Source organism: Lissotriton vulgaris, chromosome 6, assembly GCF_964263255.1.
Source record: "Lissotriton vulgaris chromosome 6, aLisVul1.2, whole genome shotgun sequence".
NCBI classification, from domain to species: domain Eukaryota; kingdom Metazoa; phylum Chordata; class Amphibia; order Caudata; family Salamandridae; genus Lissotriton; species Lissotriton vulgaris.
The window spans coordinates 1,107,405,699-1,107,433,542 of record NC_141694.1 but is presented as its reverse complement, the minus strand read 5'-3'; positions in this window follow the sequence as shown (position 1 = coordinate 1,107,433,542).

The following is a 27,844-nucleotide window of genomic DNA, read 5'->3' as shown; positions in this document are numbered from 1 at the left end:
AAGTAGCTGCGAGTGATCTTAGAGAAGATACATAATCTTCAATGGATTCCTCGTCACGCTGTTTACGAGAGTAGAAAATAAACCTTTCCATCACAACATTTTTCTTTTTTCCAAAACGAATGTTAAGTTGGGTAGATGCATACTGATACACATTAATTCTACCCGAGTTAATTAAGGCAGGAAGGGTTTTAAATTCTTTAAGTCCAAAACCACCCAAACAGTGTTTTAAAAAAGACAGTTTCCTCTCTGCCTCACAATCCTGAACTTCCATGACCTCCACATAGGCTAAAAACATGGGTTCCCAAACTTCCCAAGACATGGGAGGTTCGCCAGAAGCTGTTAAGAATGAGGGAGGAGGTAATATACCAGACATTTTACCAAGAGAAAAAAAAACAAAAAAAATAATTGTGATGTATTACAAAAATTGAAATAACAAACTAATCAGAAAGTTCATGTAGCTTACTTGTAAAGCATAAAAGACACAAATTAATATTTCAAAAACCATGTGTAAAGTCGAATCACCCATATAGCTGTTGTAATTGTGGCAATAACAATGCCAAAACCCATTGTCATGTGTATCATAGAACGAGCATCGCTGTAACTTCACAGATGAGACGATGACACGTAACCAAGGACACGCTCAAACCAAAATGGTCGCCGACGTGCACAGCGTGATGAGGTAGGACCCACAATGCATCGCCTCCCCACAATCCTTAGCGTGTCGATCCAGGATACAGTAGGAAGACGCAGCTAGGCAACAACGTGAGCGTTCGTGAAGAAGATTCTCAAAGATGCCGTTGATCTGTGTCTGCAATGCTCCAACAATGTGAGTTCAATTATAAACAAACAGGATACACAGGACGTCGGGAACGAAAAAGAAAGAAAAAAAAAATTAGTTCATGAGTACACAGAGGCAGCCGCAGGTGCTATCAAATGCACAAATGTAAAGCGCAACTGTAGACTGCCGCAGGAGCAATCAGGGCTCAAAAAAAATATAAATGTAATTCCAACTCCGGAAGAGAAATACGAAATGTAGTTGAGCAAACATGGTTGAAATAATAGAAAAAAAAACATACACCACCGCTCGATTTACGCGGTCCAATACATTTCCAAATGTATGACGCCACCGCTCGATAACTGCGGTCAAGAACAAAAAGGAAAAAAAATAATATCACATGATCATTCTCCTTGTGCAGGATCGTACCCCTCGTCGCCAGTGTAGGGAAGTCAAATCCGTTAAATAAAACACAATAACAACTGTGTTTATTATAGAGAAGAGGTTTAATGCAGCTTCTCAAGTCATAGGTTATCAGTTAATGATGAACATTCTCCCCGTGATCCAACTCCCCATGCAAAACATAACAATTCTTAAAGAGAACACTATCTTCCACGAGCACGGAGTGCACGTGGAAGATAAATGCATAACAGTATATATGCAACAGTATGCATCACCTGACTTCAAGAAAACGTCAGCACTGACTCACACAAGTCGGCTTGGAGTTATCCACAGACCCCACAAGACAGTCCTATACATGCGCGCCTTAGCACGGCCTTGAGTGATTCCCACTCTGCATATCTATTTCAAGCGGTGCCCCAATTCTACTCAAAGTAACCTGACAGCATAGATGACAACGATTCCCTGCCCGTCTGGCCCTCCAATATATCCACAGGTATCTGCCAATAATGACCCCCCCCCAGCGGTGCATCCCCAAGAGCAACCTTGCAACAAACCAGAGAATGATCTGATAGGAACCATGCCATGTGCGTTATCTGAACGATCTCCCACCCCAGCTACCAATACCCTGTCCAATCTGCTATGTGTTGTGCATGGTAGAATGCAGGTGAGTATGCCACGATCTGGATGTTTTTTGCTCCAGACGTCCACTAGGCCTATTTTGGACATGACCTCCCAGAGCGCAGTCGTGATGTAGGATTTTGTTACTGGACTAGCCGGAGCTCTGTCCAAACGAGGGTCCAAAACACAATTGAAGTTGCCCAGCCACAGCAATGGCAAATCTTGCATGGTATAAAAAAAAACAAGGTCATCGGTGTTGGGTGCATATGTGCTAAGCGTGGATACATCCTGCCCATCTAGGCCAGAGGATCCTAGGCACGCGCCATCCACCCCAGGCATGTGCACAGACACTTCAGCACCATGCCATGCACCTTAACCGGTACATAGAGTCACATCCACCTGACACACAACTCACATTCCAACCCGATCTCCCCATGCCGCCCAGACATTTTGCTCATACACCCTCAGTCTCGCCCACCATTCCAATTTGGGTATCAGGTACAATGTCCTGCACTTGACTGGAGGAATCTGTGCCCGCTCCATCTGGTTGCACCAGCGATTTTGCATCCTGTGCTTCAGTCGATCAGTCTATGGTAAAGAGTTACCTAGTCCTAACCTCAATGATCATATTTTTTCAAGGTCCCAGAGTGCAAGAGTTAGGGCTGGCCGCACTATCCTGGGGCTGTACAGAGGGCTCGCGAGTGTGGGTACCCCTAAACCGGGAGTGGCTAGCACCCGACAGGGAGTATGCAGGATCACCCCAATCTCAACCCATTCCCATACGTCTTCCGGGCACTCGAAAAAGTGGGCCTTCCCTTGGTGTAGAACTTTATGCTTAGCTGGGTACAGAAGCCTGTACTGAAGATTGAGCGCCGTCAATTTGTGCTTGAAGCTGAGACATGATTTATGTCTTTCCTGCACTTGTTTTGTATAGTCTGAGTAGATGGCAATTTTGGTGCTGCCAAACTGGGTGACAGTCCCCTCCCTCGCTGCCCGAGGGATACAGTCTCTGTCACAGTAGTTCAAGTTCTTAGTAGTAAGTGCCCGAGGAGGCGTCCCCGGGCGAAGAGGCAGTACCAGGGCCCTGTGAGCTCTTTTCATCACAAACAATTTAGAGATGCCTTCTGGTCTAAATTCTGTCCTCACCCAGATCTCAAAAAATTGCTCCATGAAGAGTCCCTTTGCCTTTTTGAGGAGACTTAGAGTCAAATGTTGCTTTGATGAGAGCGACCTTCTGCGTCTTTGGCCCATCACTCTCAGTCCACTGTGATGGAGTTACGTTGGGCAACTTGGTGTTTAAGGGACTTTACCTCCCCCTGTAGTTCCGCGATATTACCCTCAGCTGATTTGACTTCATCAGCTACCTTCCATAGGTCTGCACAGAGATGGTGGACGTCAATAGGGGCGCTTGAGCCCTCCCTGCCTTGTCCTTCCCCTTGAGTGCTGTTACCCTCCTCGGCATGACCTAATCTCCAGCGATGCAGTGAGTGCCATACCTCCACCTTAGCCTACAGCCTCAATGCAAGCCCTGGGGCCGCCCCCCAAGCGCACCCAAGTATGCAGACTAACAGCGGAGTTGAACAGCCCCAACTCCAAAATTCTGTGCGGCTTCACTGCATCCAGGTGGGGGGTGAGGGGTGGAGGTGAGCTCAGTCACTAATGGTCAAACACCAAGGCCAAAGGGCAATCTGGGGCCCCCACAACCGCTCTAAGGAAAGTAATGTGGTTAGAAGCAGGCTAGGATCAGCCCCTCTGCAGGGCAAGCAGACGTGTGTTCAGTATGTGTTAAGACTTTCTGTTGCATGTTTAGCCACTCCCCACACCAGTCATGGCAGTAGTTTCAATTGAAATACCTGCGGCAGGGCTGGGGCACGGCTCAATGCTTTTCCGGCCCCTCACCATCTGGCGATGTACCCTACGCACGGGGAGATGCGCTTGGCCCTGTCTTCCAGTGCAGAGGCCAACCCCTCTGCAATGTGGGCAGCAGGACTTCTGGAGGGCTCCAGCAGTGATTGGATAACTTCGGCCAGGCAATGTCCCTGCGTTCTGTTAGGGCTCCTTCCCGAGAGCCCCCTGCTCCAGGCACTCTCTCTGTGGTGCCCAGGCTTCAATCACAAACACATGATTTAAATGCAGGGGCTACCCGCAGTGAGCCCCCTCACCTCCTCTCCGGGCCCTTGTCACTCGCAGGGGTGGATCTCAGCAGCTGTGGAGGTGGGCGGTCGATAAGCCCCGGCCCTCAAGTGCAGGTTCCTGCAGCCCCCATGGGCTTCTGCTATCACTCGAGGCCGCGGTTCTGCTTCTCGCTGCAGGCCTCACCATGCAGCCTTTCTCCTTGCTGTGGCCACACAGACCAAGGATTCTGTCAAGTGCTGCCGTCCGACTCTGATCGGATGCGGGTGTCAACAGGCATTCACAGCATTGGGGGAACAACAAACAGTGTCGAGGGGCAGTATTTGATGCGGGTACAAGGATTATTATGCAAGCCTGGCCGGGAACTAAAGGGCTCACGTCTACCGGCCATATTGCTTGGCCATGCCTCCTCCTTGTAAAATTATAGAAGCATATAGCCACATAGAATATACTGAAATGACAAAAGGAAATCTTTTGCTGTTAAAAACAATGTTTTTGTGATTACAAAGAGAAAACATGATTAGAATATATTTTAAGAAGATATAGGAAGTAGGGAAAGACAAATTGGTCCTTAGAGGCATTGGCATTTCGTAAACACTCCACTGTTACTGTCAAGAAGACAATGTAAATGCCCTGATCAACCATGCAAGTGAGTTACCACCTGCCCTCCAGTGTGCCTAAACTCTACTGTGTGGGCATTTCTGTTCAGACAGGGAAGAGTTGGAAGGCTTCTCTGCTTGTTCTGTTCTTTAGGACAGAAATATTGATATTTGGAGTCTGTCAATTCATTTAAATATTCTGAGAATTCTGATCCATATGTTGTTTTGCAGAGTTTGGTGTAAAGAATCCATCCTCTTGTGAGAGACAGTAACATCTTATTGGGGATGACAGTCCATTTCTTTCAAAGTATTTAATCCTCGAGAGGCTTATGCTAGCTATCTGAGAGGCGGCAGCCTCACCAATGTGGAAAAAGGTCCACTTTGTGGAATTTTACATATATCAGAACCTAAAGGAATAATCTCTAATGTCGAGGAGACAAGTTACACAATTATTGAATAATTTTTATAAAGTGCTCTGTGTTGCCTTTTGGTTACTCCAGAGTGCTTGACTGAGGAGAATACAATTTACTGATTAGAGGATGTTGATGTCTGTTCAGATAGGTTCGGTGAAGTATTTCCGCCTGCTGTTCATATACTGAGTCTGCCAAATGACCCTCGCTCAACAAAAGGTATCAGGGGGTATCACAGTAGGTATGTGCTTTACACAGAGTAATCTAAAGAATAAAACCTGATTAGATGATATTGTAAAAAAGGAAAAAGAGAGAGATGTCAATTGGTCCTCAGTCAATGGCATTTTATAAACATCACACTGAATATCAAGAAAATAATGCAAATTACCTCATCAGCCTTGTCACACAGCAAGTTACCCCCTACCCATGAGTGTGTCTTAACCTAGGCGTATGACCATTTCTGCTCAGAGAAGGGTTAGTTAGGTCGTTTCCTGGGTGGGTCAGCTGTTTATGACATAAACATTAGTCTTCAGAGTCTTCTTTTCTTGGAGACTTTCTTGTGAGGTTCCCTAACTAACTGTTTTGTTTGATCCACAAAACGTAACCTTCTGGAGAGCGATCCACATCTTTTATAGATTTCATCCAATTTGGTAAGCCCATCATTACTTGAGGGGCCAGCTTCATTAATGCAGACAACTTTCACTTTGTGATATTTTAGAAAGTTGTTTGGCGGTGTGAAAACTGAAAGCTGACACAGTTCTAGAAATGTAAGTTGAGTTTTTTTTTCTAAATTAAACATTTAATCAAATGGTGACTCAAACATACAATTGCATGCAAATAACATTTTATTCATAGTGTAGCCAGCTTAAAATCATGAACAGGGTTGTAGTAAATAGAATAAGAGGACAACAGAAAGCAAGAGAGGGGGAAATGAAGGGGCATATCAATTTAATTTTAAAGACTATTTTTGATGTCATATGAATTGATTTGCATGCAGTTAAATGAACTAAACAACTACAGTTTATTTTATCTAGGGGACATTGTTATTTCTCTCAAGAAATGTATTGTCTCTTATGTGCACTTTTAAACTCTAATTGCAGGTCATGTATGTATTACAAGTACATAACGCTGCATGGCAGAAAGGCGAAAAATTATCACAATTGTAAGGCTGAGTGAGGGAGATGGGAGGGGAAATGGGGAAGACAATGTGAACTAGGGTATGTGGGAAGATAAGTGAATTCATAAAACCTGACCAATCCACCAAAGGAAATTAATAGGTTCAAAGCACACAGAGATCTCTCAAGAGAGGGATAGGATATGGCTGTTTCAGCTCTCCTATCTTCATCTTCCCAAACAACCATTTTTTATTTTACAGGTTAAAATGTGTAAAAAAAGAATTTTGTGAAAACATGGTTTTGAATTCCTATTTTAATAACGATTTTATCACATGACTGTACATTTTGCGGATGCATTTTGCTATCGGAGGAAGGGTATTAACAGACATAGAGGATATGAGATAGTTTCTCTTCCTCTCAACATGTAGGGGTTTCTTGAAGATGGCACACCCAGAATCAGCATGATTGCCTTATTCAGAATTTAAAGAAATGACATCTGAGCTACAGAGATATTGAGAACTTTTAACTATCCATGAATATCACAAAAATATGCTACTCAAAAAGATGCTGCCTAATAATAAGGAGGAGCAGAATTTTAAAGGGCCAAACCATGGGAGAAAGAGACATGGGAGGCATCTAACACATTCTTGGCAATTTAGCCACTTTCACTGCTTGAGGGCAAAGGTCGATGACCCTCACCTTGCTCCATTAATGAAACAATATGTTTGTCTTGCTAAGCTTTAGCTTTTGCAAAGTAGTGCCTAAAACAAGTAGATGTTAGTCCTTGTACAATTTTAGAAGCATATGGCCATATAATATATTGAAATGGCAAACAGAAATCTTTTGCTATTAAAAATAACGTTATGTGATAAACAAAGTGCATAAAAGAAAAACAGACAGTGGCTTTTTATAACCCTCACTGTTGAGGTCAAGACAGAATGCAAATCACCTCATCAGACATGTCATAAGGAGTTACCCTCTGGCCATCAGTGTTCCTAATCTCTGCTTTGTCATTTGAGCAGATTCTTATCTGATTAACTAGACTAAATAAGTTTCATTGTCTTATGCGCATGTTATTTTTTATTTTATCAAATGTATTGTCATCTTGAAACGTCATGCAGGGCATGCTCATCTTACAATAACTGACATGGAGTGGGGAAGAAAGGGAAAGGTATTGCAATGGAAAACTGTGAGTGAGGGAGACAGGAAGGAGAACTGGGAAGACAACGAGAGTCTAAATATGGAGGAAAAAGAGGAGTGATAAGTGGGTAATCCAAAAAGTAAGAAAACGAATCGAAAAACCTTTATTTCGGTAAGAATATTACCATAAAAGACAGTCACGTTACACATATGTTAAAATGATTTGTACAATGAATATAAAACGCATAAAAATGCATAAAAACATTACTGAAAGAAACCTGCATGTAATACAACAGAACCATATTCAGCCTACAGTTTAGAGATATTTCCTTCTGGTGAACCAAAGGGCGCCCAGGTATTTGGCCATTGCAAATACAATTTGGTGGGACATATCAGTTTTTAAAACTCTGTAAGCCTGCATGCACTTGTGGAATCCCAAGTTCCTGCATAGGGGGAGAATCCAGTGCCTGCGAATCCCCTGGTAAGCAGGACAAAAGAAGAGAATGTGGAGCTCGCTTTCATCGGTAGTTCTGCAAGCAGGGCATGTACTGCTGGGATCATGGTTCCATTTGGCCGTAAAAGATTTAATTGGAAGAGAGCCATGCCTCCACTGAAGATATAATTTTCTCAGTATATTGGGATAAATTTTATCTAGAGTCAGTTCCATATTGTAGTTCGCTTTATGGGAGAAAAAGGACTCTGTCAAGGACCCAGGATCTAGATGGTTGAGAGTCTGTGAGAGTTTAAGTTCTCGATAGGACCTGGCTAGATCTTTTTTAGAGAGGGTTTGGCACTCGTTCTGGGGGTCGGACCACATGCCTGAAAAACCTGCAGCCACCAGTTCAAGCTTAATGTGGGAGAGCCATTTGATTTTTCCGGCACCTGGTGTGGCTAGGATCTCTCGTAAACCTTCTCTGTAGCTATCCAACTCAGGGGTTGACCATAGTCTACGCCAAAAAGCCAGTGGGCGTAGAGCTAGCTCCTCATTAAGTGGTCGTAAGCCAAGGTCCATCCTCAGCGGGACGAGAGGGGTGCTCGATGGTAACCCTACAAGGTTACGAATGAATCTGTTTTCCACCATCAGTAGTTTGGATGTATTTACGTGGCCCCAGAGTTCAGATCCATAGAGGGCGGCCCCCTTGGCCTGGGATTTGTAGATCTGTAGTGGGGGGCCAATCGGCCTGACCGAGGATTTATTATTTGCCATGAGCTTCATTACACCTCCCGAGTGCTGGGTCAGTTTCAGTGCCGCTTTTTCCAGGTGGGAGCTCCAGGTAAATTTATCATTCACAATGATTCCTAGGTATTCAAAGGTTTTTACCCTTTCTAGTTTGGTGTGTAAGATGCTGGGACGGAAATGAAATTTCTGTGGTGGGTTGAAGACCATGAATTTAGTCTTTGTTGCGTTAATTTCTAACCCATGGGTTCCACAGAAGTCCACAAAGCCATCAAGGGTACACTGAATACCTTTTGCCGACTTTGATAAAAGCAGTGTATCGTCGGCGAACATGATGGCTGGCACCCTCTCGGAGGCCAATTTCGGTGCATCGGAGTTGGTTACACCTGCTAAATGGGCAATTACCCCATTGACGTAGAGGCAAAACAGGGTTGGTGCGAGGACACAACCCTGCCTCACCCCCCTGCCAACGGGGAACTTCGCAGACAATTCTCCCATCCTGCCACATCTAACCTGGGCGTAGTTTTTAGAGTGGAGGCGTATTATCATTTTCAGGAGACCATCAGGGACCCCCAAATTGTCAAGGACCTCCCACAACTTGTTCCTTGGTACCAGGTCGAACGCTGCCCTTAGGTCCACAAATACCGTGTAGAGGCTGCCACCCTCCAGTAGTACTGTTTTCCAGTGTATCATGGACAGACGAAAGACCTGGTCCACTGTGGAGACCTTTTCCCTGAAACCTGCCTGGAAGGGACTCAAGATGTTATAGTCCCTGATCCACTCATGTAGGCGGTTTAGCAAAAGTTTCGAAAAGAGTTTCTGGGAAACATCAATTAGGCTTATGGGCCTATAGTTTGCAGGGAGCAGGGGCGAACCCTTTTTGAAAATTGGCACGATTTCAGCCCCTGGCCAGGTGGATGGAATTGGCAGGCCCTTCAGGATAGCATTAAATAGTACCCCTAGATAGGGGGCCCAAACACTGGGTTCATGTTTGTAGAGATCTCCTGGTAGCCTGTCTAGGCCCGGCGCCTTACCAGCAGACAGGGAGGAGATTGCCAGTGTGATTTCTTCTAGAGTGAAGCCCTCGATCCCAGTTGTCCAGTTTGTAGCGACAGAGGACTCTCCACCATGTTTGCTACTTCCCTTGTCGCTGTTATGTGGGAGATATAGGTTTTTGAAATGTTCCTCCCAGACGGAAGGTGCAATACAAGCCTCGACAGCTGCAAGTGGTTCGGGCGAGCCATGCCTAACAATTTGCCAGAATGTCCGCGAGTCTTGGCAGGCGAGGGCGGCTGTTATCTTTGACCAGTTCTCCTCGTCCCATTCTATTTTTGCGGTTTGGAGGGCGGATTTATAAGAAAAACGTTTCTCCCTGATTTCGGCTGGGGATTCTCGGGCTTTCAATGATTCGAGAAGGAGAGTTTTCGCTTGTCTGCAGGAGGAGTTGTACCAAGTCGCTCTTCTCTTTTTGGGCTTGCGAAGCCTGGCCACTGGGTTCAGTATATCTGCAAGGTTGATACATAGCTCTGAGTGGATGTTCCCGAGTGCAGCCAAGTGAACCTGAGGGTCCAGGCTACTCATGGTGTTAGTCTCTGATTCGCCCCCCAGTGAGTTCAGACAGCACTCTACTTCTTCCAGGGCAGGTGCGATTAGAGCATAGAGTCTTTCAATGTTGGATGGGTTTTCCAGCAGTTTGGTCCATTTGATTTTGCGTCTGTTGCTAGTTAGCACTAGGTCGGACTGGGATGGTGCATTGGAATCTACCTTTTCTAGCTGACGATAGGGGGTCTCGAACTTTAGTGTGAGCAGATTGTGGTCACTATCATATCTAGGGATGATTCTAAAGTCTTTCACCCTCTTCCAGTCTCTGGTAGGTATCATTATATAATCAATCCTTGATTCGTGTCCCAGCCTGTTAAAGGTGTTTTTAGGGGGAATATCACCCTCCATCCGGCCATTGCATGCCCTAAGAGAGTGACTGAGTGTGAGGGACATTATCTGAATGGCAAGGGGGGAGCATGTCTTTGTGACTACATCTGCCAAGGAGGGAATATCCCATAGTTCATCCTCCTCGGCAGATATACCTTCCACATAGGCGGGGAGTGGTTCGAATTGATTGTTAAAGTCACCACCTATTATTAGAGGGGAGGAAAAGTTGTGTGTATCGAGAAAGTATGCTAGGTCTTCCACTGTACTCGATATTGCAGCAACCCCAACTGGCCTTGAATAAAAGTTTATCACTACCAGTTTCCCTCCGCATGGCCAATCTAGGGAGACACATTGGAAGTCACAAGAGTTGGTTTCCATGGGTGTGGCCCTACATGCCAGGTGGGACCCCACCCAGGTTGAAAGGCCTCCTGAGGGGCGGCCTTTGCCCCCCCATTTTGCTTCAATACTAAAGGTCGCAAATCCCTGGGGGCTGGGTTGTTCTCTGGCCCAAGTTTCTTGTAAGAGGCAGATGTCATAGCTCTCTACTAAGTCTCTCCAGTCAGGGGTGTCTAGTTTGTTTGCTAGCCCAGCCACGTTCCAGGATAGAATAGAGAGTGTACCGTGAGTCTCTGTTGTACTTCTGATGTTTGATGTTCCCCGGTGCCCTAATGCTACTAATTTCCCACACTGATTGGGTGGGGCAGTATGAAATAGAGCACTGTTTGGTGTGTGGCTCTGTGGAATGGGGAGTTTAATATTCAACCCCTGGTTGAAGTCAGCAATTTCACCCATAGCAGAGCAATTGGTATATCTAACTGCCCCTAGACTAAGGTCACTTGACACTGTGTGTAGTAGTGTTGATGGGAGAGAGCCGATCGTAGGTGTGTCTAAAGTACTGGTTGACGGTGCATTGTCTGGAGAGTGGGTGTGATTGCTAGTTTGAATGGGTGGGGGAGGTGTAATGTTTGCTGGATGTGTAAGTCAGTCCACCTCCTCAAGACACCCATATCTATTGGAGGTCGGGATCCCATTCCAACCTCCAAGGGTATCTGCCCACCAGTTACTTTGTGCTCCCCAAGTGTGTTTCCTCGACTGCATCCTGCTCCAGTTCCCCCCCTGAGCTATTGGGGGACGTGGTGGGTAGAAAAAGGTGAGTGGTCTTGCTATTATTGTTGTAGATGAGCTATGGTTGGTCCATGAGTAAATGGCATGAGCAGTGTTAGAGTCCTCAAAGGTGAGTATCACACAATCTCCGGGGGAGGTCTTTTGTGTAGTCCCTACCCAAGGTACCCTCCGTACCATGAGGATTTTGCTCCTTAGATAGTTGGGGATTGGTTTGTTGGTTTCCAACCAGTGGATCACCTTGTTCTTGAGAGAGTCAAAGTTTTCGTGCTGATTATATACCAGTTCAGTTACCCCAGTTAGCACCACAACGTAGGGGCTAACCTCTGGGGGGAGATCTACAAATCCCCTTGATCGAATGAAACTGGTACTAGCTCTCTGCGATGTTATAGGATTAGTGCTCTGGCCATTGTGTCTTACATTAGGGTGCTCGGTCGGGGCAGATGTGCTTAGGGCAGGTGCGGCTGAGGTGGATGGTATTGCCCCACTAGGAGGATTGATGACACTGGCCTTGGTTCGGGGTTTGGGTGTTGGTTTGACCTTGGGTATAGTATTAGAAGTGTTAAGGGAAGAGCATGCGGCAGTTGGAAGTATGTTAGTCGAACCTGGTCTCTTAGCTTTGGGGGGAGGCCGCGAGATTACTGCTGCTTCGGTGGTAGAGTCCGAATTTACGGCTGGGGGAAGGTTTCTAGTTGTACATGTGGAATTAGAATTCTGCATAGTGACAGTTGCCAGGTTTATTATACTTTTTTCGATTTCTAGTAGCTGTGTCTCTAAGTGTGTGAATCTCTTTTCTATTGGGGTGAGTAGTTTTTTTAATGTTTCCCAGACAATAGTGAGAAATTCAACATCCTTCCCTTTGATGGAGCATAGGGGGATTCCTGCAGCATCGCTTTCTATGGTGAGATCGTTGTTTTCCTGTATAATTACTGTATGAAGGGAGGTGCCTTCTCTGCATGTTGCTAGAGTTGAGGATTGCAGTGTTGGCGATTTATCAAGGGGAGCTGCCTTGGTTGGTAGCTGTGCCTTCGCTACTTTTGCCTTTTTTCTAGAGTATGCCGAAGTAGGGTTGCGTTTCCTTTTATTATGTGTGTGCTTTTGTGCTTTGAATAGGCTACCATCCTTTTCTTGTAGGGCAGGGGAGGGTTCAAATGTTGAGGGAACACCCTCGGCACAGCCTTCCTTTTGATCTACATTCTCGCCCAGTTGGGTAAATGGGGGGGAGATTGATTTGTCTAAGTGGTTCCCCTGTGATAAGGGTAATCTTGCTACTTTTGTATCGTGAATATCAGCATTGGTAACAATCAGGGTGGGTGTAGGACCTAGCGGACGTTCTGGACTTTTTGCCCAGGCAATAGGGCCAAGGGAGGATTTTTTAGCGGCAGTCAACTCCACTGACAATCGTCTGGCAGCTTCAAGTTCTAGTGACACCCTGTGTTGCATCTTGGTTATTTCGTTATCAATTGCAGTGTGGGTCCTGGTGATGAAATCGTCCAGTGTGCCATTTTTTAATTTTGATTTGGCTGCTCTGTCTCTAAACTCTCGGGTAGCCATGCTGGGTTGGAGTTTAGAGGTCGACTCGAACATCGAAATGGGGTGGCCCAGCCCAGTCTCTAACAGCCTCTAACGGCCTAAAACGGCCCTGTCTTTGCCCAGTCTTAGCCCGGGCTGCGTCCCGCGCTGCGGGAGTGAAATGGCTTTTTGTAGGCGGCTCTTTGGGCGGGGGGTGGGCCAGCAGGGAGAGCGGACCGGAAGCTCTTCCTTGGTCTCGCAGGGACTTCTGGGAAATGAAGTCCCTGCACGCTCGCAGCCCCGCTGGTGCCTCGCGCCCCTTACCGCCTTGCCGCCACGGACCTTCCAAGTGCTCCCACGAAGCTGCACACACCGGGGCTCACCAGCGAAGCGGCACCCGCGGAGCGGGTGCGGCGAGGAGTGGGTTTGGGCGCTGGGAGCCTCGTGTGCTGAGAGAGCGCGCTGATGCAGTGGATTGCCTCCTTCACAGACCCTCCTTCAAACAGTTAGTGTCCCACGAAAATGGGAAGTGCAGGTACGCTTTTTAAAAGTCCTTTGGTGGGCGGGGGGCGGGCCAGCAGGGAGAGCGGACCGGAAGCTCTTCCTTGGTCTCGCAGGGACTTCTGGGAAATGAAGTCCCTGCACGCTCGCAGCCCCGCTGGTGCCTCGCGCCCCTTACCGCCTTGCCGCCACGGACCTTCCAAGTGCTCCCACGAAGCTGCACACACCGGGGCTCACCAGCGAAGCGGCACCCGCGGAGCGGGTGCGGCGAGGAGTGGGTTTGGGAGCCTCGTGTGCTGAGAGAGCGCGCTGATGCAGTGGATTGCCTCCTTCACAGACCCTCCTTCAAACAGTTAGTGTCCCAGTATGCATGAATAAAGTAAGAAAACTATTTCAAACTACACTGGAAGATGTCAGAAAAGGGATAGGACTGGTTCACCTTACCTTTTCTCTGCCTTTCATCCCACGCCCATATTTTTATTTACACATGGGCACGTATTAAAAATGAATATTTGTAATGTTTTTCAATTCTTATGTTATTAATCCTAATTTTCTCAATGGGGCTGACATTTTGATGATGTGGTGTCTTTTATGAAGATTAGAATTAAAACTAAAGGGATAAAGTGAGATGATTCCTTCCCTTGTCCTCTTTATTTAAAGGACTATGTGCCACCTTTCAGTTACTTCAGAGTTTTTGGCACAGAAAATAATTTTTTCCAGCACGCGGCAATGGGAGCTGAAGTACGACTGCCCCTGTAACTCCAGAGAGTGGTCTGACATTCTTCACCGAGCGTGCACGTCTGTCTATAGCGCCTCCAGAAAGAAGAACTTACTTAAAAATGCGCACTATTGGTATTACACCCTACCCAGTTTTAACCTTATAATTACTCTTGATAATACCCTTCTTCACTCTAAGAGTGCTGAGTCACTCGGAACCATGCTGTAGCTTGTAAATACTCACAAACATTTTCTTAGAGGTCAAGCATTTCAGCATAGGTTGTGACCGAGGACTATTTCGATGCCAGCTGGGGGCAGGGCAGTGGTGGAAAGAAAATGCGTATAGAGGGAACTCAGAGTCAAGGACTTCATTGTGGGCATTCCATTTAATATATGCCAATTGCTATGAGGCTGCAGCCAAACAAGCAGCATTTTAGGAAATCGCTAAAAACCTTGTTGTTCCCTCCCAACTAAGTTGCAGGAACTAATAAAGCAGGCACTCCTCACACTCTCCAGCGCTAAGAGGCCATGGCAAACGAGCGCTTTATAAACCCATCTTACCTTATCTTCTCAATATTAGGCTACCTGTCTCTTTAAGCAATGAGTAAACATGTAATCTATTGTGTGTAACTGTTGTGTTCTTCTGTATCTGCATTGCATTCTCTTCCCACCCTGACTATAGCCATGTCTCAGTCACCATTACATTCAGAGAGTTATGGGTAAAAGAGTAGTATCTTGGTAATTCAACTGGAATTAAATATTTTTGGGGGAAATAATGGTAAAAAGTATCCACTTCAGATGTTGTCCACTAACCACCTAGGACTCAGTGGAAAGGCTTCACAATCGTTATATCTTTATTCTCTCAAGACACTGGAAAAGCTAGTGCCTAGGAATAGTCAGCTTTAAGGTAGCAGGAGCTATAAAAACCTTGAGAGGATCCCAAGTAAGGTGGGCAATTCACAATGGCGGGTAGACATCATCACCAATCACTCCACTATGTGTGGTCCACTGGTAGAGTAGGCGTTGCATTAGGAGTCTTGAAATCTAGTGCTGACTGTACAACTTGTCAAAATGTGCTGGTAGTAAAATGTGGGGTTGCCCCCAAAAGAGCAACACATTCTTAGGGTAGGCAGATGACGGGCAATGCCAACCTCAGCTCTGTTTTAGTGAAGGGATCAAGATGGAAATTGTTGAACCAAAAAGATATAGGCCCTTGTTATTTAAGGGCTAAATTGCAATCCCAGTGCAAATTGCAATACCTGTGCATACACGTTTGCACTGGGATCGGATTTATGAGTTGTGTAATAATTGTCATACCCTCACAGTTTTCATAGGATAAATTCTGACAGGTCAAACCTGATGAAATATATTAAGGAAAAAATCTGGGGAAAAAGGCTAATTTGGTGTGATAAACACAGATTCCGCATGTTACTACCAATTTTCCTTGCAAAAAACTTGAACTGGCTCCCTACATGCAAGATGTGGTAGATCTGACCAGTTCTTTCCAGAGAGGGGCTGCAGCGAAAACACCACACGTCTCCTACATCTTTAGATAAAATCCACTGCTTCAACGTCCCAACGCTCTTCCTCTTGCTCTCAGTCAATGCTGAAAAGCATTTGACCAGGTACAATGGCCGTATCTCAAATTAGTGTTGGCCAAAGCCGGACCTGGAGCCAAGTTCCAGTACTGGATATGGGGCAGTTATACCAACCTCATGGCCATGCTTAGAGTTAATGGGCTGACGTTGTGACCCTTCACCATAGCATGCGGCACTAGACAGGGGTGCCCCTAATCATCACTCCTCTTTGCTCTCTATATGAAGCCCTTTGCAGATTGGGTTAGTAGAAACCCACAAAAAAATGGGCATTAACAAGGGGTGCTGACGATATTAAGATAGCCATTGCACAACCCTTCATCTCTCTCCTTCCACTCATGCAGGAACTAGAAGCCTTTTGGAGGACCTCTGGTTTTAAAGTTAACGTCCAGAAATCACAGGCTCTCAACCTTACCGTTCCACTAGGTGACAAACTCCAACTAGAATGCCTCTTCCCATTTAACCTGGGTAACCCAAGGGGTCACCTATTTGGGCCTGCAAATATACTTCACATTAGAGCAAATGGCAGAGGATAATTATGCTGCACTGCTCTCCACCACCTGATCCGATCTACAGTCCTGTAAGGGAGGCACCCTCTCCTGGTTGGGTAGGTTAGCAGCAGTTAAACTGCCCTTCCTACCCAAGATACTCTATATCATGCAGACACTACCCCTGCATCCCCCTTCTATGTCATTGGTAAGCTATAGAACCTAATTCAAGAGTATATATGGGATGGTAAAGAGGCATGTATGGAAAAGAAACAAGTGCACCTTGCTGTGGCAGAGGGTGGATTAGGCATTCCCCACTTGGTGCTGCCCTACCATGCAGCACAACTTATATTTCTGGTAGAATGGAATAGGCCTCACATTGAGAAGCACTGGTGACCAGTAGCAGGGATACACATTTGTAAAGTTTTGTGGTTCCCCAAGTCACACCGGCAACCAGGGGTTAACATCGTCCCCGTAGTTAGAGCAACGGTAGGATTCTGGGACAGGGTACAGTTGACATGGAAGCGTTACACTTGCATACCACCACAGACACCTATAACAGGAAACCCCGACTTCCCTCCAGTCCTACAGGGGACTGGATTCCTGCCATGGCAAGAGGCCAATTGTAAAAGGGCGGGGTACCTGTTCGACCACAATGGCCTTATGGACTTTTTTGCTGGTCCAGTCTAACTAATGCATCCACTCAAGCGCATATTGGCAATATTCTGCCATTCAACATTGGGTGACCCAACCACATATACACCCACACACCAACCAGCCCCTCATGCCTTATGAGAAATGACTAATCACTGACACACAGACAAAGGCCTCCTCTCTAAAACGTATACCTTCCTAAATGCTCCGACGACCAACACTAGATCTCCAGCACAGCAGCAAAGAGAGTTGGAACACAACTGCCCCTTTAACCCCAAAAAGTGGTCTGATATTTTGCACCGAGCGTGCATGTCCATCCATCTATAGTGCCTCTGGAAAGGAGACCTTACTTAAAATTATGCACTATTGGTATTACACCCTAGCCAGAAAAGCTAAATGGCAGCAAGGTGGAAGGTGATGGATGCTGGAGGCAGTGCGTACACGTAGGTACGCTGACACATGTTCTTTGGCACTGCCCTAAACTATAACAATACTGGACAGAGGTCCTGGCAGACATTAACGAGATGTGTAAGACTGAAAAACCCAGATTCCCTAGGAATGTGTATATCACAATAACAAAATCTCATGGAGCTAAACATATGACACCACCCAGATTTATTGGTTTTCAAGGCTGTTGTGTAAGATACAGAGATCCTTTGAAAATGCTTATCTACTTAATCCTGCTCTGCCAATAACACTCAGAGCGTTGTTGTTTACAGAACTCAAACTTACGTCACCAATTGCTCTTATCTTTATAAAACCAAGTTATTCAGAGCTCCTTTATTCACAATAGTGCAATAATAAACTGTAATTTCCTCCGCCTAGCCTGCATGCCCGACATCAGTTTATAGGCAATGTATTCTTACACACAAACTACACTCATCTTATTCAACTCAACAACTAAAAAGTTGTTCAAAGTTCAAAGTCCAATCAAATGAGTGTAATGATAGCAACGGTCTAGTTGCCGCACGCACACACGCATCTCTACATCCGCAGGCCAGGCGTGGCCTGCAGGGATGAATAAAAGGAGGGCGTGCGCTCGCACACGTCACTTCCGACTAATACTCGTGTGTCGGACTGAGTCACTGCGCTGAGCGCTACCTGCCCCCGCGCTGCAGCGTTAGGCCTGCCTGCGGCCCAAAGTGCTCATTACTTCAGCACACAACATTGGCGACGAGCGGAGGGGGCCCAACCCTCGCCCGTGCACTGGTGGCTGGATCTGAGCAACCTGCTCCCTACGCGGTGCCCGCCGTGCATCGTGTCCGCCGAGGCACTGGCCCATCCTGAACCTGCCTGCTCACCCCTGCCTCCTCACGTGTGGGCCCTGGTGGATCCTGTGGCTGCAAGAGCGCAATCCTCAATAACATCGTGAGCAAAAGGGTAAAGTAAGAAATTTGTCCCAACGAACCGCCACCATGGCGGACGAAGACGCGCCAGCCCCAACCATCAACATTCCATTTCAACACACCGCCACTGGGGTGTTACCACCATTCAGCGAAATGGAGGACCCTTCCACAGCCTCACCAAGGTGGAAGATATGGCTTGAAAGACTAGAAAACTACTTTGTGGTCACAAGAGAGACAGACAAAGCAGTGAAGAGGTCACTCTTGCTACAGTACGCAGGGGATGAAATATTCAGACTATTCAAACACCTGCCCAATACGGGGGCGGCGGATAACTACGACGCGGCAGTTGCTGCACTCAACGGTCATTTTGACCCACAGCTGAATCTAGATTTTGAAGTTTTCAAACTGGGTCAGGCCCGCCAGAGGGAAGGTCAGACGATGGACCAATTTTATGCCCGCTTCAGGGAGCTCGCCAGTTCCTGTACTGACGAGGACCAACCAAAAGCTATAAGGAGACAGATCATTCAGGGATGCCGAGACAAGGCACTGAGAGGATCAATTCTATGTAAACCAGGGATATCATTGGAAGACATACTAATCCTGGCCAGATCTCACGACCTCTCAAATGTCAGGGCCACTGCCATGGAACAAGCACTACACAAACCTCAAATCAAGGCAGAAACCATCAAGACTGAGCGGGCAGATGCGGTACGGTCCCAACCACGTGGACCACCACAGAAAGAGTATCGGAAAGACCCGCCCCGAGCACGGTGTGGGTATTGTGGACATGAGCCCCACGCGGCAAAAGACTGCCCAGCCCAGGGCAAAACCTGCGCAAATTGCGGAATTCCAAACCATTTCGCAACAGTGTGCCGCAGAAGGAACACGTCAAAGACCTTCAAGAAGTCACGAACAGCCACCAAAGCGGTCCGACAACTATCGCTGACTGAACCACCGCCATCGAAGGCAGAGAAATATTTACCCACGGTGGATGACGATTCGGAGTCGGAGGATGAAGAGGCCTACATTGTCTCGTTCGCACGAGAGCTCAAGCAACGGCGGCAGCCGCAGCCGACATGCATCGTGCAGATGGCGGGAAACGAAGTTAAGGCTATAATTGACACTGGCGCCACGGTAAACGTAATGGGCCTACAGCAGTTCAAAAAGCTACGCCCGCGCCCCCAGGTATTGCCATCCAAAACGAGGATATTCGCCTACGGAGCGGACACACCACTACCCCTTAAAGGAAAGATCACGATACCTATCCAGGCCGACGAGTCAGAGGTGATGGCGACAATCCACATAAACCGGGAGGCCGACACTCTGCTAAGTAGCCACACAGCGGAAGACCTAAAACTGATAGCCTTCGCCAATCGCATCAGAGCACACCAAGTAGATGAACTATTGGGACGATTCCCCGAACTTTTCCGAGGCTTGGGCTGCATAAAATGTGAACCCGTCAAACTTCATATCGACAGATCTGTTGCTCCCACTGCCCTACGTCACCGTCGGATACCATTTCACCTACGCCCACTGGTGGAGAAAGAACGTGAAAAACTGGAAAACCTGGACGTCATAGAAAAGGTCACGGGGCCCACCCCGTGGGTATCGCCAATGGTCATCGTGGAGAAACCTAAGCAACCAGGCGAGATCTGCCTGTGCATCGACATGCGGCTACCGAACGCCACAATCAGGAGGGAGAGACACCTGACCCCCACGATGGACGACATCGTTGCTGACGTGAACGGGTCGAAGTGGTTTTCGAAAATAGATCTAAACGCGGGATACCACCAACTACCATTAGCAGAGGAAAGTCGGTTCATCACCACCTTTAGCACCCATCTTGGTCTCCGACGCTACAAGCGGCTAAACTTCGGCATCTCCTCAGCGGCGGAGGTGTTCCAGAACACCATCAGGGAACTCCTGTCCGGACTGCCGGGGGTAATAAATGTCAGCGACGACATTCTGATACACTCCGCCACCGCGTCAGAACACCACAAACATCTCCGGGATGTCCTAGAGAGCCTGAGTACTTTCGGAGCGACACTCCACAAAGAAAAGTGTCAATTCTTTCAGCCATCCATAGAATTCTTCTGATACATTTTTAACCAGGAGGGTATTCAGGTAGACCCGAGGAAGTCCAAGGCCATCAAGGATGCCCTAGCACCAAAATCTCCGACGGAAATAAGAAGCTTCCTCGGCATGGCCACCTTCTGTGGCCGATTCATACCTGGCCTAGCCACTCGGAGCGAACCGCTACGAGCACTGACCAAGACGGATGCCACATGGCAGTGGGGCCTGAAGGAAGATGAAGCATTCCAGGGAATCAAGGATGCTCTCCTGGAAAAAGCCACTCTCTCATATTTTGACCCCACGAAACGTACGGAGGTGATCGCCGATGCTAGCCCGGTGGGCCTCGGCTCGGTCTTGACCCAAAAACATGAACCCGGCCAGTGGATGGCGTTAGCCTTTGCAAGCAAAGCCCTGACTCCAACTGAAACCAGATATGCCCAGATCGAGAGGGAGGCTCTCACTATTAAATGGGCCTGTGGTCATTTCCATCTGTATCTCCGAGTACACTCTTTTGTCATGGTCACAGACCACCAACCATTGGTGTCCCTCTTCAAGGGAACTGCCCCACACCCGCCACCTCGCATTGAACGATGGGTAATTCAATTACAACCATACGAGATGGAAGTGATATATCGCCCAGGGGCCAAGAACCCCGCAGACTACCTTTCGCGCCACCCCTCACAACCGGAACCAGAGTCAGTGGACGACGACTGCGATGAATATGTCCAGTGGGTGGCACTCACGTCATGCCCTCAAAGCATGACGATAGAAGACATAAAAGAAGCAGCCGCCGCTGACAACATCTACCTGAGGTCGCTACAGGCAGTTCGAGAAGGCTCATGGGCCGACTATCTACGCCCACCCAATTCCTGGTCTGCGGAAGATAAAGAATCCCTCACGAAGATGTGGCGAGTCATGCATGAGCTAAGCGCAACTGAAGAAGGAGTGTTACTGAGGGGGCCACGTCTGGTCATTCCCCAGAACCTGAGGCACCGGGCAATACAACTCGCCCACGGGGGCCACCAAGGCACTACTAAGATGAAGGCACGCATGAGGGAAAAAGAGTGGTTCCCGGAGCTGGAGAGCATGGTGGAGGAATATGTAAGGAGCTGCATGGCCTGCCAACTAACAAGTGACCCTGAGAGACCCGCACCGGTGATCAATGAAGAAGCCTGCACGTCCCCCTGGACCAAGGTCAGTGTGGATTTTGGGAGCTTCCCGGGAGAAGGACATACACTAGTAGCCATCGACGCCTACTCGAAATATCCATTGGTGGAGAGGGTTGCTTCCACTGCATTCACGCAAGTGGGGCCAGCATTGGAAAAGATATTCTCCATGTTCGGATATCCGTCCGAGATAAGAAGTGAGAATGGACCACCGATCAGCGACACTTATCAAAGTACTGACGGTGGTAGGGCCAATGCCCGGCGATACAACCTGAGGCCCAACCCGCCACCAAGTCAGAAGCTAAAAGACTATGCCTGCCTGCTGAGACCCTGAATCTGTCATCAAGGGACACGCAAGTACCTCAGCACTTTTCTTTGAACTGTTTTGCAATGAGAACTGTTTTCATTCCTTGTTGGGAAAAAAATATATCGTTGGATAGGGATGTAATGATAGAAACGGTCTAGTTGCCGCACGCACACAAGCATCCCTACATCCGCAGACCAGGCGTGGTCTGCGGGGATGAATAAAAGGAGGGCGTGCGCTCGCACACGTCACTTCCGACTAATACTCGTGTGTTGGACTGAGTCACTGCGCTGAGCGCTACCTGCCCCCGCGCTGCAGCGTTAGGCCTGCCTGCGGCCCAAAATGCTCATTACTTCAGCACACAACAATGAGGTAGCAAATATGCCACAGTATCCAAACATATGCCCCCCTAAACACAGTCTCCTTCAATCTCCTGGTTTCAAACCACCTACATTTATCACCCCTTCTGTCACAATCACGAACAATGCGACATTCAAGTTATATGCCACCCAGCGCCCACATTCACTAGATCGGCTCCCGCCTCAAAATTCAGTTCTTATTTATATCGGACACACTAAGAGCTCTGCTCTTCATAACCCTCATAGATATTTTAATAATACAGACTCACTCCCATCTGTAGATTCAATACAAGGAGATATTCCTTGGATAATACAGTTGTGTATAGATCTGCCCTTGAAAAGATTCTCAGTCACTAAGAACAGGGCTGGAGACTGTCCTGTTTCTGTCTGCTGGCAGAGAGGCCAGTGCCAACTGAACACATTTTGCTCATAGTGTATAACATGCACAAATGTGTTCCTAAAGGTATTGTCAACTATTGTATTTATTTCATGCTGTAATTTTTATTTTCAGTTTTCTGTTCCTGAATGCCCCATCTGCCATCTCCAGGAATCTACAAACTGATTCATTTAAGCCAATTTCAAAATGCTAAGTGTGAGTATCAATTTGTTGTTGAGAGTACCAAGGTGCTTTAGTGTTCAAAGAGAAGGGTCAGTGCTTTCCTCTAGTTCTCTGGTAAATGGTCCACATGTTTGCCGTGGTTTGGTGGCAATCCTTCTAATTGGTACTTGATTGATTGCGTAATGGCTGTTAGTCTATTTTTATTAAGTTTGTGGCTGACATGGACTCTTTCTCTGTTTTGCATTTGTTATCATTTGGTGGCTTTATGTGGATCCTAAAAGCATAGCTATATAGTTGAAGCAGAATGTGTTTTACCTCCTCAATGGTAGAATGCATATTTATCTCACATTCTCGTTGGCAGTGAGGGGACACTGCCTAGCTCTGCATGCCTTGGTATTTCATAGCCACGATATTGAGGCAGAGGTAGAAACATTTTCTGGATATGCCAAGCAGATGACTTTGGTTTTGCTACTGGAGACATTTACACAAGAATGCATAACACTCTGACAAGAAACTATTCTTAGCTCACCAAACACATGCTTAGTACCATAAAACAATCAGTAACTGAATTCAGGGCTTTCTTGTGTCTTTTGTTAGAGACAAATTGCAGTGCAGGGCAGTAAATGTTGTTCCACCTGGTGGCTATTTTCTTTTTGGCTCATCCATGAAAGTCTTTCAGGATCTGGTAGCTTCTCTATGACAGGGACGAGTTTGTCTGCATGAGCAGGGTTGATGGTGTTTGGTAGTTGATGCTTGTATTTTGGTTTTGTTCAGTTACTAATGATTTAAGGTCTGGCAAGGCCTTTGCTTCTCTGAAATTAGAGGGTATGCTTTCTGCGTGGCTTTGTTGCTTGTTAATGGCAGTTGACATTTTGGGGTCTAACTTCGCCCTTGTGCCTTCTTTACATGGCACAGTGTTCAGGGGCGGGCATGCTAGGTGGGGCCAAAACAGTTCTTATAGGAGCCTTGAGTTTAACCTGAAGACTAACCGAGAGCAAGTACTAGTTGCAAAGAATAGATGCTACCTTCTAAAAGCAAACAATGAGGTGCAGAAATGTAAACTTTTGGTAGTTTAGACCAATGAAAGACACTGCAATGTCATACTATTGGCAGATTTTGACCTATACGAGTGCTAATTAATAACAATGTATGAACCTTAATTCTATATATGAAAAGTTTAACCACTTTTCTCTCTAACGTTTCAGAAAAGGTGCTGTTTTTCCCAATGTAATTCCCGCATGGTCCAGGATAGACATAAGATCAATCTTTTTTTCTTCCTTGGAATTAGTTTAAACTAGATTGAGTTTTGATAAGCTATGAATAGATATTCAAGCCTGTAATCCATTGGATAAAAACAATGCAATCAGGGAGTAAACTAATAAATCATACATTACAATTCCAGTACCTTGTGCAGAAGAAACTTTCACTGGGACTAAATGCCAGTGGTTAGCTTAACTAAGACACCTGCTCAGGTAGATAAATCACGCCTCTCCCTCCATATATGATGTCGAAACGTCCAACATAAAGCATGTAGTTAAAGGAAACTGAAGATCAATAAACACAATTACAATGTGTCACATGGAACCTCTGCACACTCTTTAAAGAATAGGAAATTAATTAGCACCAAACATTATGGAACATCTTTTCTCCGGCCTGAGGTATAGGAAACTTATCATAACTGGTAACCTATGTCAAGTGATTCAACCCACTCTAAAATGGAACCTCCTGTAATCTTCACCAGTACAAAAGGATTCTTTTCCCTGTCAGGTAACAGTCAAAGACATTCTCCAGAGAGGTTTTCCATGTGTATAGGATTGAAACTCCCTTACCTGGTATGATTTCTTACGCAGGAGACTTGTGAGGAAAACTCCGCTGAGAGGTGTTTTGGGATTTGGATGTTGCTCATCAGCACAGTGCTAGATTCCTTTGGGTGATGACTGTTTCTATGACCTGGCTACGACACTGGTTTCTGATAGCTGATTAATAGTCATGGGGTGCACCCCAGTGGAGGGAATGCATACAAGCTATTCCTATGTACATTTGTACAGCCTTTCATGATTGGGTCTCATTCCTCTGATTGTATGTGTGATTACTCCTTAGGTACATAAGTGGTGACAACCCTCTCAGTACGGGTCTATATAAAGCCCTTAAGGCTGTAGGATGATCCACAACGTTTACTGGTAGTTGGAGCTGCTTCCCTTTTCAATCTCTTCCCTCTGCACTGTTCTCTCATTTATAGCCACTCTCAAAGAAGAAACCATTGTAGAGCCAGGTGTATGTACCTCAGTTCAGATCACAAACCTTAACACTGCATTGAAGTTCCTTTGTATTTACCTTCTGTAGCCCAAACTGGTTCCAGTAGGTTAGCCTATACCCATCACCAAAGTTGCATACTTGGTGAGACTAGACGCAAGATAACTTGAATACCACCCTTAAAGGAGTAGGGAACATACTCTAGAGTTGAGGTGAATACTTTGTTTCTGCTGCAACACAAAGAAGAGAAGGAGAAAGACTCCATGAAAAGTAGAAAGTATGGCTTCCTTCAGCCCAGAGTTCAAATCAAACTGCACAGTACACTGAAGTAAGAATCATTGTTCAATAGACAATACTGAGGCTTGAGGTCTCCAACCACTGCCTAACCTGACCAAGATTGCGACGAGTAAGCATAGGGAAAGTTAGAGAATGGAGGTGCATTAAGGTGAACCACTAGCTGTCAGTGTGAAGACTACACCCATTTTCTGTGTGTACCCCTTTGAGGCACCAATTCTGTACATGAGGGCTGTGACACTTTGATGGTGGAGCTGATGACTCCTGCTGTGCATTGGTGCCAATAGGCATCCACCCTGACCTTATGCCTGCTCGATCTACCCTGAGTTCTCCAGCTGCAAGTCTTATGAGTTTGAAGACTCTGCCTGGTGCCATCCCTCATGTAAAACCACAAGTGGAAGAAACTGTGTCTCATGGGCCATAATATACACCTGAAATTTCCTATCTGTCTTTGGAGCCAGAGACCTTCAGAAGGCACCAGCAGTGTTGAAGCAGCATAATTCTCGTCTGTCACCTGCAAACTGATCTGTGCACCTTCCCTGTCTTGAGGCGCTTTGACTTTAAAATTAGAATCCTCAAAAGGAGGGACCTAGAAATTCAATGAGCTTGCAGTATAATATGGGTTCTCTGACGCCTGAGACAATGGTAATACTTGTCAAACATGTTCACAGGCCCTAGAGATCTGTACCAACATGGAGACTAACCTTCGATAAGCATTCTACAGTGTGTTCAAACCCTGAAGCCTACAGTGTCTTCAAATAAGGCAGATAAAGGTAATTTTCTGGGAACATATTTATCAAGATACCAGACAACCACATCCCCTCCAACATGATGCATTTTGTAAGATGTCCCTCTTGGCCAGACTGTCTGTGTTAAGGTATCAAAATGTCAGAACTTATCAGGAATATATGTTCTACTCAGATACCAGCTACATGGCTGGAGCTGTGTAAAGTTCAATCTTCTATGATGTTTGAAATGTTTTCTTTACCTTAAGCACTTTCTACCAGGTTGTTGGACTATAGAGTGTAATGTCTTGTACATAGCAGATCAATGTATCTCTTATCCTTCAAGCGGTAAACTGCACCTATCTGTCCTTCCCTTCTCAGCAGTTGGAAGCCCTTAAAGCAGCAGTATTGATCTAGTAGACATCAACACAGTTAATATAGAGTCTTTAAGGAATGTTTATTCAGGCATGAAAAGGAAACAATGGCCTGATGCAGAGAGGAAAATAGTTGGACATCAGAGCCACATACTATTAGTTTTCCTCTAATTAAGTCATGATTTGAGAGTTTGGTTGTGAAAAACAAAGGAAGCCCAGCGGGGCAAAAGAACAGGGTGCTTGCTCAACATTCAGTTGCACCTAATGCACTATTGTAAGAGATCCTTACCAGGTACATGGGGCTTTCTAAATATGCAAGATTATGGTCCAAGGCAAAGGCTTCCTGACAAAACCATACTCTTGCTATTTCACAGATTGGAAATTGAGTCTTTCTTTGTGTCTTGCGTGTCTTAAGTTAAGAATCTAGAGCGTCTTAAAGTAAAATACTTTTCTGGAGAGCCAAATTGATCTAAAAATCTGGTGGATAAAAACATCTTTTATGTGGGGAATTCAGCATGTTTATTTTTTCTGTATTTTCCAAAGATGAAGTATCTGAAAGAGATGGACAGACCCACAATCCTACAAATACTGGATTTATGTGCTACGAGCTACCCAGATAAAACGGCTATCTCTTGTTGTCGCTATTTGGAGTGTTCTAAGAAAGTAAGTCTGCTCATGCAAGTACAGCTCTGCCTACCACCTCCACTGGCAGAGGGTGAGGAAAGGTAATGGTAAGAACTGAGGAAGTGGGTTTCTTACACGTAGCAAGGGCAGTTGTAGCATATTTAAATATTGGTTTCTTGCATAAAACCCGTCATGTTTAAAACCATATTTTCTTTCTTATCTCAGCTTGTATAGGAGCAAAGACTGGCAGTGTTGGAAATACTTCTCATCATCCTCCAGCGCGAGACAGTTGACTTCAAGAATATTGTGTGCATCTCTCAAACCTCCTTAAAGTACCTGCAGCAGCCGGTATGTTGCCTGAAGCAAGTTGTGACAGGTGTGGACTGAAATGAGGGAAAACATAAAGCCTGTTACAAGCTGGATTCAACGACACTAGGTCTTGTTTGTAGCACTGTCCACATCTAATAGTTTATTTCATAAAGAGTTTTGAATAGCGCTGGCTAGACCTGAGGGTATCAGAGCACTTTACATCATTGTCAATGCATTATCAGTCAGCAACAATACAATATACTTTGATTGACGAGAGTCAAGTCAGTGTATAGTCCTTGGTGAAAACAAGATAGAATTAGGTGGTAGTTCCAGAGTTAGTTAGAGGTTATATCCTGGATTGCTGAAGTGTTGAATGAGCAAGAATTATTTCAGTTGTCTTTTGAAACTCATATTGGTTTCTTGCATAAAACCAGTCATGTTTAAAACCATATTTTCTTTCTTATCTCAGCTCATATAGGAGCAAAGACTGGCAGTGTTGGAAATACTTCTCATCATCCTCCAGCGCGAGACAGTTGACTTCAAGAATATTGTGTGCATCTCTCAAACCTCC